This window comes from Rhinatrema bivittatum, chromosome 2 (genome assembly GCF_901001135.1).
Source record: "Rhinatrema bivittatum chromosome 2, aRhiBiv1.1, whole genome shotgun sequence".
In the NCBI taxonomy this organism is placed as follows: Eukaryota; Metazoa; Chordata; class Amphibia; order Gymnophiona; family Rhinatrematidae; genus Rhinatrema; species Rhinatrema bivittatum.
Window position 1 is genome coordinate 31,391,446 of NC_042616.1, and position 11,122 is coordinate 31,402,567.

Here is an 11,122-nt window from a genome sequence, read left to right on the forward strand (position 1 = left end):
AAGGTAATGTGCCTCACTCTAATCTACCAAACTGTAATGTAATGCGCCTCACTCTAATCTATCTCACTATAATGTAATGTGCCTCATTCTAATCTACCTCTCTGGAATGTAATGTGCCTCACTCTAATCTACATCTCTGGAACGTAATGTCCCTCCCTCTAATCTACCAGTCTGTAATGAAATGTGCCTCCCTCTAATCTACCTCTCTGTAATGTAATGTACCTCCCTCTATTATACCTCTCTGGAATGTAATGTACCTCCCTCTAATCTACCTCACTGAAATGTAATGTGCCTCCCTCTAATCTACCTCACTGAAATGTAACGTACCTCACTCTAATCCACCTCTGTAATGTCATATACCTCACTCTGATCTACCTCTCTGTAATGTAATGAACCTCACTCTAATCTATCTCACTAAAATGTAATGTGCCTCATTCTAATCTACCTCTCTGGAATGTAACGTGCCTCCCTCTAATCTACCTCTCTGGAATGTAATGTGCCTCACTTTAATCTACCTCACTGTAATGTCATGTACCTCACTATAATCTACCTCTCTGTAATGTAATGTACCTCCGTCTAATCAACCTCTGTAATGTAATGTGTCTCACTGTAATCTACCTCTCTGGAATATAATGTGCCTCCCTCTAATCTATCTGTAATGTAATGTGCCTCACTCTAATCTACATCACTGTAATGTACCGCATTGTAATGTAATGTGCCTCACTCTAATCTACCTCACTGTAATGTACCTCACTCCAATCAATCTCTCTGTAATGTAATGTACCTCACTCTATTCTACCTCATTGTAATTTACCTCACTATAATCTATTTTTAATGTAATTTACCTATTTCTAATCTTCCTCAATGTAATGTACCTCACTCTAATCTATCTGACTGTAATATACCTCACTATAATCTATCTCTCTGTAATGTAATATACCTCACTCTATTCTACCTCACTGTAATGTACCTCACTATAATCTATCTCTAATATAAAGTACCTCTTTCTAATCTACCTCATTGTAACGTACCTCACTCTAATCTGTCTCTGTAATGCACCTCACTCTATTCTACCTCATTATAATTTACCTCACTATAATCTATTTTTAATGTAATTTACCTCTTTCTAATCTTCCTCCATGTAATGTACCTCACTCTATCTCTCTGTATTGTAATATACCTCATTCTATTCTACCTCACTCTAATGTACCTCACTAAAATCTATCTCTCTGTAATGTAATATACCTCACTCTATTCTACCTCACTGTAATGTACCTCGCTGTAAGCTATCTCTCTGTAATGTAATATACCTCATTCTATTCTACCTCATTGTAACATACCTCACTCTAATCTATCTCTGTAATGTAATGTACCTCACTCTATTCTACCTCACTTAAATCTATTTTTAATGTAATTTACCTCTTTCTAATCTTCCTCCATGTAATGTACCTCACTCTATCTCTCTGTAATGTAATGTACCTCACTCTATTCTACTTCACTGTAATGTACCTCACTATAATTTATCTCTCTGTAATATACCTAACTCTGTTCTACCTCACTGTAATGTACCTCAATATAATCTATCTCTAATATAAAGTACCTCTTTCTAATCTACCTCATTGTAACGTCCCTCACTCTAATCTATCTCTGTAATGTAATGTACCTCACTCTATTCTACCTCACTGAAATATACCTCACTATAATCTCCATAATGTAATTTACCTCTTTCTAATCTACCTCATTATAATGTATCTCATTCTAATCTCTCTCTCTGTAATGTAATGTACCTCCCTCTAATCTACCTCACTATATTCTATCTCTAATGTAATGTACCTCTTTCTAATCTACCTCATTGTAATGTACCTCACTCTAATCTATCTCTCTGTAATGTACCTCACTCTATTCTACCTCACTGTAATGTAATGTACCTCACTCTAATCTACCTCTGTAATATATTGTATCTCACTCTAATCTACCGCTCTGTAATGTAACGTGCCTCCCTCTAATCTACCTCTCTGTAATGTAATGTACCTCCCTCTAATCTACCTCACTGAAATGTAATGTATCACCCTCTAATCTACCTCTCTGTAATGCAATGTGCCTCCCTCTAATCTACCTCTCTGGAATAAAATGTGCCTCCCTCTAATCTATCTGTAATGTAATGTGCCTCACTCTAATCTACATCACTGTAAAGTACCTCTTTGTAATGTAATGTGCCTCACTCTAATCTACCTCTCTGGAATATAATGTGCCCCCCTCTAATCTACCTCTCTGGAATATAATGTGCCCCCCTCTAATCTATCTGGAATGTAATGTGCCTCCCTCTAATCTACCTCTCTGTAATGTAATGTGCCTCACTCTAATCTACCTCTCTGTAATGCAATGTGCCTCACTCTAATCTACCTCTGTAATGTAATGTGCCTCCCTCTAATCTACCTCTCTGTAATGTAATGTGCCTCACTCTAAACTACCTCACTGTAATGTACCTCACTCTAATCAATCTCTCTGTAATGTAATGTACCTCACTCTATTCTACCTCATTGTAATTTACCTCACTATAATCTATTTTTAATGTAATTTACCTCTTTCTAATCTTCCTCAATGTAATGTACCTCACTCTAATCTATCGCTCTGTAATGTAATATACTTCACTCTATTCTATGTCACTGTAATGTACCTCACTATAATCTATCTCTAATATAAAGTACCTCTTTCAAATCTACCTCATTGTAATGTACCTCACTCTAATCTATCTCTCCGTAGTGTACCTCACTCTATTCCAACTCACTGTAATGTAATGTACCTCACTCTAATCTACCTCTCTGTAATGTACCTTAGCTCATTCTAATCTATCTCTCTGTAATGTAATGTACCTCACTCTATTCTACCTCTCTGTAATTTACCTCACTATAATCTATTTTTAATGTAATTTACCTCTTTCTAATCTTCCTCAATGTAAAGTACCTCACTCTAATCTATCTTTCTGTAATGTAATGTACCTCACTCTATTCTACCTCACTGTAATGTACCTCACTATAATCTATCTCTAATATAAAGTACCTCTTTCTAATCTACCTCATTGTAACGTACCTCACTCTAATCTATCTCTGTAATGTACCTCACTCTATTCTACCTCACAGTAATGTACCTCACTATAATCTCTCTAATGTAATTTACCTCTTTCTAATCTACCTCATTGTAATGTACCTCACTCTAATCTATCTCTCTGTAATGTACCTCACTCTATTCTACCTCACTGTAATGTACCTTAGCTCATTCTAATCTAGCTCACTGTAATGTACCTCACTCTAATCTGGCTCTGTAATATAATGTATCTCACTCTAATCTATCTCTCTGTAATATAATGTACCTCCCTCTATTATACCTCTCTGTAATGTAATGTGTGTCCCTCTAATCTACCTTTCTGGATTGTAATGTGCCTCATTCTAATCTACCTCTCTGTAATGTAATGTGCAACCCTCTAATCTACCTCTCTGTAATGTAATATGCTTCACTCTAGTCTACCTCACTGTAATGTACCTCTCTTAAATCTACCTCTCTGTAATGTAATGTGCTTCACTCTAATCTACCTCACTGTAATGTACCTCTCTTAAATCTACCTCTCTGTAATGTAATGTGCCTCCCTCTAATCTACCTCACTGAAATGTAATGGGCCTCACTCTAATCTACCTCTCTGTAGTGTAATGTACCTCCCTCTATTCTACCTCTCTGTAATGTAATGTGCCTCCCTCTAATCTACCTCTCTGTAATGTAATGAACCTCTCTCTAATCTACCTCACTGTAATGTAATATGTCTCCCTCTAATCTTCCTCTCTATAATGTAATGTACCTCACTCTAATCTACCTCTCTGTAATGTAATGTACCTCACTCTAATCTATCTCTTTGTAATGTAATGAAACTCTCTAATCTACCTTTCTGTAATGTAATGTTCCTCACTCTAATCCACATTTCTGTAATGTAATGTACCTCACTCTATTCTATTTCTCTGTAATGTTATGACCTCTTTCTAATCTACCTCACTGTAATGTGCCTCACTCTAATCTACCTCTCTGTAATGTAATATGCATCCCTCTAATCTACCTCTCTGTAATGTGCCTCCCTCTAATCTACCTCTCTGTAATGTAATGTGCCTCACTCTAAACTACCACTCTGGAATGAGATGTGCCTCACTCTAATCTACCTCACTGTAAGGTAATGTGCCTCACTCTAATCTACCAAACTGTAATGTAATGCGCCTCACTCTAATCTATCTCACTATAATGTAATGTGCCTCATTCTAATCTACCTCTCTGGAATGTAATGTGCCTCACTCTAATCTACATCTCTGGAACGTAATGTCCCTCCCTCTAATCTACCAGTCTGTAATGAAATGTGCCTCCCTCTAATCTACCTCTCTGTAATGTAATGTACCTCCCTCTATTATACCTCTCTGGAATGTAATGTACCTCCCTCTAATCTACCTCACTGAAATGTAATGTGCCTCCCTCTAATCTACCTCACTGAAATGTAACGTACCTCACTCTAATCCACCTCTGTAATGTCATATACCTCACTCTGATCTACCTCTCTGTAATGTAATGAACCTCACTCTAATCTATCTCACTAAAATGTAATGTGCCTCATTCTAATCTACCTCTCTGGAATGTAACGTGCCTCCCTCTAATCTACCTCTCTGGAATGTAATGTGCCTCACTTTAATCTACCTCACTGTAATGTCATGTACCTCACTATAATCTACCTCTCTGTAATGTAATGTACCTCCGTCTAATCAACCTCTGTAATGTAATGTGTCTCACTGTAATCTACCTCTCTGGAATATAATGTGCCTCCCTCTAATCTATCTGTAATGTAATGTGCCTCACTCTAATCTACATCACTGTAATGTACCGCATTGTAATGTAATGTGCCTCACTCTAATCTACCTCACTGTAATGTACCTCACTCCAATCAATCTCTCTGTAATGTAATGTACCTCACTCTATTCTACCTCATTGTAATTTACCTCACTATAATCTATTTTTAATGTAATTTACCTATTTCTAATCTTCCTCAATGTAATGTACCTCACTCTAATCTATCTGACTGTAATATACCTCACTATAATCTATCTCTCTGTAATGTAATATACCTCACTCTATTCTACCTCACTGTAATGTACCTCACTATAATCTATCTCTAATATAAAGTACCTCTTTCTAATCTACCTCATTGTAACGTACCTCACTCTAATCTGTCTCTGTAATGCACCTCACTCTATTCTACCTCATTATAATTTACCTCACTATAATCTATTTTTAATGTAATTTACCTCTTTCTAATCTTCCTCCATGTAATGTACCTCACTCTATCTCTCTGTATTGTAATATACCTCATTCTATTCTACCTCACTCTAATGTACCTCACTAAAATCTATCTCTCTGTAATGTAATATACCTCACTCTATTCTACCTCACTGTAATGTACCTCGCTGTAAGCTATCTCTCTGTAATGTAATATACCTCATTCTATTCTACCTCATTGTAACATACCTCACTCTAATCTATCTCTGTAATGTAATGTACCTCACTCTATTCTACCTCACTTAAATCTATTTTTAATGTAATTTACCTCTTTCTAATCTTCCTCCATGTAATGTACCTCACTCTATCTCTCTGTAATGTAATGTACCTCACTCTATTCTACTTCACTGTAATGTACCTCACTATAATTTATCTCTCTGTAATATACCTAACTCTGTTCTACCTCACTGTAATGTACCTCAATATAATCTATCTCTAATATAAAGTACCTCTTTCTAATCTACCTCATTGTAACGTCCCTCACTCTAATCTATCTCTGTAATGTAATGTACCTCACTCTATTCTACCTCACTGAAATATACCTCACTATAATCTCCATAATGTAATTTACCTCTTTCTAATCTACCTCATTATAATGTATCTCATTCTAATCTCTCTCTCTGTAATGTAATGTACCTCCCTCTAATCTACCTCACTATATTCTATCTCTAATGTAATGTACCTCTTTCTAATCTACCTCATTGTAATGTACCTCACTCTAATCTATCTCTCTGTAATGTACCTCACTCTATTCTACCTCACTGTAATGTAATGTACCTCACTCTAATCTACCTCTGTAATATATTGTATCTCACTCTAATCTACCGCTCTGTAATGTAACGTGCCTCCCTCTAATCTACCTCTCTGTAATGTAATGTACCTCCCTCTAATCTACCTCACTGAAATGTAATGTATCACCCTCTAATCTACCTCTCTGTAATGCAATGTGCCTCCCTCTAATCTACCTCTCTGGAATAAAATGTGCCTCCCTCTAATCTATCTGTAATGTAATGTGCCTCACTCTAATCTACATCACTGTAAAGTACCTCTTTGTAATGTAATGTGCCTCACTCTAATCTACCTCTCTGGAATATAATGTGCCCCCCTCTAATCTACCTCTCTGGAATATAATGTGCCCCCCTCTAATCTATCTGGAATGTAATGTGCCTCCCTCTAATCTACCTCTCTGTAATGTAATGTGCCTCACTCTAATCTACCTCTCTGTAATGCAATGTGCCTCACTCTAATCTACCTCTGTAATGTAATGTGCCTCCCTCTAATCTACCTCTCTGTAATGTAATGTGCCTCACTCTAAACTACCTCACTGTAATGTACCTCACTCTAATCAATCTCTCTGTAATGTAATGTACCTCACTCTATTCTACCTCATTGTAATTTACCTCACTATAATCTATTTTTAATGTAATTTACCTCTTTCTAATCTTCCTCAATGTAATGTACCTCACTCTAATCTATCGCTCTGTAATGTAATATACTTCACTCTATTCTATGTCACTGTAATGTACCTCACTATAATCTATCTCTAATATAAAGTACCTCTTTCAAATCTACCTCATTGTAATGTACCTCACTCTAATCTATCTCTCCGTAGTGTACCTCACTCTATTCCAACTCACTGTAATGTAATGTACCTCACTCTAATCTACCTCTCTGTAATGTACCTTAGCTCATTCTAATCTATCTCTCTGTAATGTAATGTACCTCACTCTATTCTACCTCTCTGTAATTTACCTCACTATAATCTATTTTTAATGTAATTTACCTCTTTCTAATCTTCCTCAATGTAAAGTACCTCACTCTAATCTATCTTTCTGTAATGTAATGTACCTCACTCTATTCTACCTCACTGTAATGTACCTCACTATAATCTATCTCTAATATAAAGTACCTCTTTCTAATCTACCTCATTGTAACGTACCTCACTCTAATCTATCTCTGTAATGTACCTCACTCTATTCTACCTCACAGTAATGTACCTCACTATAATCTCTCTAATGTAATTTACCTCTTTCTAATCTACCTCATTGTAATGTACCTCACTCTAATCTATCTCTCTGTAATGTACCTCACTCTATTCTACCTCACTGTAATGTACCTTAGCTCATTCTAATCTAGCTCACTGTAATGTACCTCACTCTAATCTGGCTCTGTAATATAATGTATCTCACTCTAATCTATCTCTCTGTAATATAATGTACCTCCCTCTATTATACCTCTCTGTAATGTAATGTGTGTCCCTCTAATCTACCTTTCTGGATTGTAATGTGCCTCATTCTAATCTACCTCTCTGTAATGTAATGTGCAACCCTCTAATCTACCTCTCTGTAATGTAATATGCTTCACTCTAGTCTACCTCACTGTAATGTACCTCTCTTAAATCTACCTCTCTGTAATGTAATGTGCTTCACTCTAATCTACCTCACTGTAATGTACCTCTCTTAAATCTACCTCTCTGTAATGTAATGTGCCTCCCTCTAATCTACCTCACTGAAATGTAATGGGCCTCACTCTAATCTACCTCTCTGTAGTGTAATGTACCTCCCTCTATTCTACCTCTCTGTAATGTAATGTGCCTCCCTCTAATCTACCTCTCTGTAATGTAATGAACCTCTCTCTAATCTACCTCACTGTAATGTAATATGTCTCCCTCTAATCTTCCTCTCTATAATGTAATGTACCTCACTCTAATCTACCTCTCTGTAATGTAATGTACCTCACTCTAATCTATCTCTTTGTAATGTAATGAAACTCTCTAATCTACCTTTCTGTAATGTAATGTTCCTCACTCTAATCCACATTTCTGTAATGTAATGTACCTCACTCTATTCTATTTCTCTGTAATGTTATGACCTCTTTCTAATCTACCTCACTGTAATGTGCCTCACTCTAATCTACCTCTCTGTAATGTAATGTCCCTCATTCTAATCTACCTCTCTGTAATGTAATGTACCTCACTCTAATCTATTGTACCTCCTTCTAATCTACCTCACTATAATGTAATGTACCTCACTCTAATCTACCTCTCTGTAATGTAATTTAACTCATTCTAATCTATCTCACTGTAATGTACCTCACTCTAATCTATTTCTCTGTAATACAATGTACCTCACTGTAATCTACCCCTCTGTAATGTAATGTACCTCACTCTAATCTATCTCTCTGTAATGTGCCTCACTCTAATCTACCTCTCTGTCATGTAATCTTCCTCCTTCTAATCTACCTCTCTATAATGTAATGTACTTCACTCTAATCTACCTCACTGTAATATAATGTGTCTCACTATAATCTACCTCTCTCTAATGTAATTACCTCACTATAATCTATCTCACTGTAATATAATGTGCTTCACTATTATATTTATGAATTTGCCAATTGATTTAGTTTGGATACGTTCTTGGAGGAGAAGTCCATTAACCACTATTAATCAGTTTGTCTTAGAGAATAGCCACTGCTATTATTGGCATCAGTAGCATAGGATGTACTTAGTGTTTTGGTACTTTCCAGGTATTTGTAGCCTGTCTTTGGCCACTGTTGGAAACAGGATGCTGAGCTTGATGGACCCTTGGTCTGACCCAGTATGGCAATTTCTTATGTTCTTATGTCTCCTGGTCAGATTCTTTAAATAGTTTTTTTCTGAAACAGAAGTAGTCATTCAATACACCCAGAAATGTTTCAACATGATCACATGTCATAAAAGAAAGCTGCTTCTGCTGGGAGATTCAGTCAACGGAGGAACCAATTTGGGAACTCATTTTGATGGGGACACAACTTTAAAATGCTTTCCAGGAGACTCAACTAATAGAAATGCAAACCAGGAGTTCAACGCAATATAGAAGAAAGTAAGAACTCTGATATCAATGTTATCATCCAATGATCTCTCTAGAAATGGTGTCTGCAAAGAACAGAAAGAAGTGTTGCTCACTGGAGATTTGAATCTGCCGGATGTAGACTGGAGTATCTCTTTTGTGGAATCTATTAGAAGTAGAGAGAGAGTGGATTCCCTTCAAGGGGCTCTGCTCAAACAAATGTTAATGGAACCCACAAGCGAGGGTGTTATACTCAACCTAGTACTCACTAATGGGGATAATGTCTCCATTGTTTGGGTAGGGGCTCACCTGAGAACCAGTGATCATTAGATGGTATGGTTTGATTTTGTGAATAGGATACAGAGTAGATGAATGAAGACTCGAGTTTTGAATTTCAAAATTACTGACTTTGCAAAATGGGGACATACCTGGAGGAAGAACTAGAAGACTGGTAGAAATTGGTGAGGTGGCACAATGGTGGGCCAAATTAAAAGAAGCTTTTACAAAATCAGCAAATCTATAGGTTAGAAAAGTAAACAAAAGTAAGAGGAATAAGAAACTGATCTGGTTCTCAAAGGAGGTGGCTGAAAAAATAAAGGCAAAAAGAACAGTGTTCAGAAAGTATAAAGGATCCCAAAAAGAGGAACACAGAGAAGGATACCTAATGAAACTAAGGGAGATGAAGAAAGAAATCAGGAAAGCAAAAGGTCAGGTGGAAGAAAGGATTGCCAAAGATGTAATATGAGGTGATAATCATTTTTCCGATTTATCAGAAAAAGAAGGGAGGCCAGAAGTGGTAGAGTGAAATTGAAAGGTGACAAGGACCAATGTGTGGAGAGTAACGAAGAAATGGCAGAAATATTAAAATAATACTTCAGTTTGATATTCACTAAAGAAGACCCTGGAGAAGGACCATTGCTGGTTGGAAAGACCGAAGATGGGGATGGAGTAGATGAAACTCCATTTACAGAAGAGAATGTGTGGGAGGAGCTAGGCAAACTGAAAATGAACAAGGCCATGGGGCCAGATGAGATACATCCCAGGTCAGAGATGTGCTGGTGGGTCCACTGAAGGACTTGTTCAATAAATCCCTAGAAACGGGAGTGGTGCCGTGGATTTGGAGAAGCGCGGTGGTGGTCCCGCTTGACAAGAGTGATAACAGAGAGGAGGCTGGAAACTACAGGCCACTTAGCCTCACCTCAGTGATGGTAAAATTAATGAAGACTAAGCTGAAGGAAAGGATAGTACAATCTGGTGGGCTACTGGATGCAGGGCAACATGGATTCACAAGGTGAAGGTCCTATCAGACAAACCTGATTGATTTTTTTTATTTGGTGACTAGAGAATTGGATCAAGGAAGAGTGCTTGAGGTGATCTACTTGCATTTCAGCAATGTTTTTGATACAGTCCTTCATAGGAGACTTGTGAATAAAGTGAAAAGCTTGGGAGTGAGCATTAAGGTGGTGGCGTGGATTACAAACTGGTTGACTGACAAGAGACAATGGGTAATGGTAAATGGAATCTACTCTGAAGAAAGATTGATGTTAAGTGGAGTGCCAGAGGGATTGTTGTTGGAACTGGTTCTGTTCAATATCTTTGTGAGTGACATTGTGGAAGGGATAGAAGGTAAAGTTTGTCTATTTGTGGATGATGCTAAGACCTGCAACAAAGTGGTCATGCTTGAAGGAGTAGAGAGAATGAAAAATGATTTAAGAAAACTTGAAGTGTGGTCAAAGATTTGACAGCTGGGATTCAATGCCAAGAAGTGCAGAGTCATGCATCTGGAGTGCAGTAATCCAAAAGAACTGTATGTGATGGAGGGTGAAAGACTTATGTTCATGGACCAAGAGAGAGATCTTGGGGTGACAGAGTCTGGTAATCTGATGATGATGTAGCAATATGACAAGGTGATAGCTAAAGCCAGAAGAATGCTG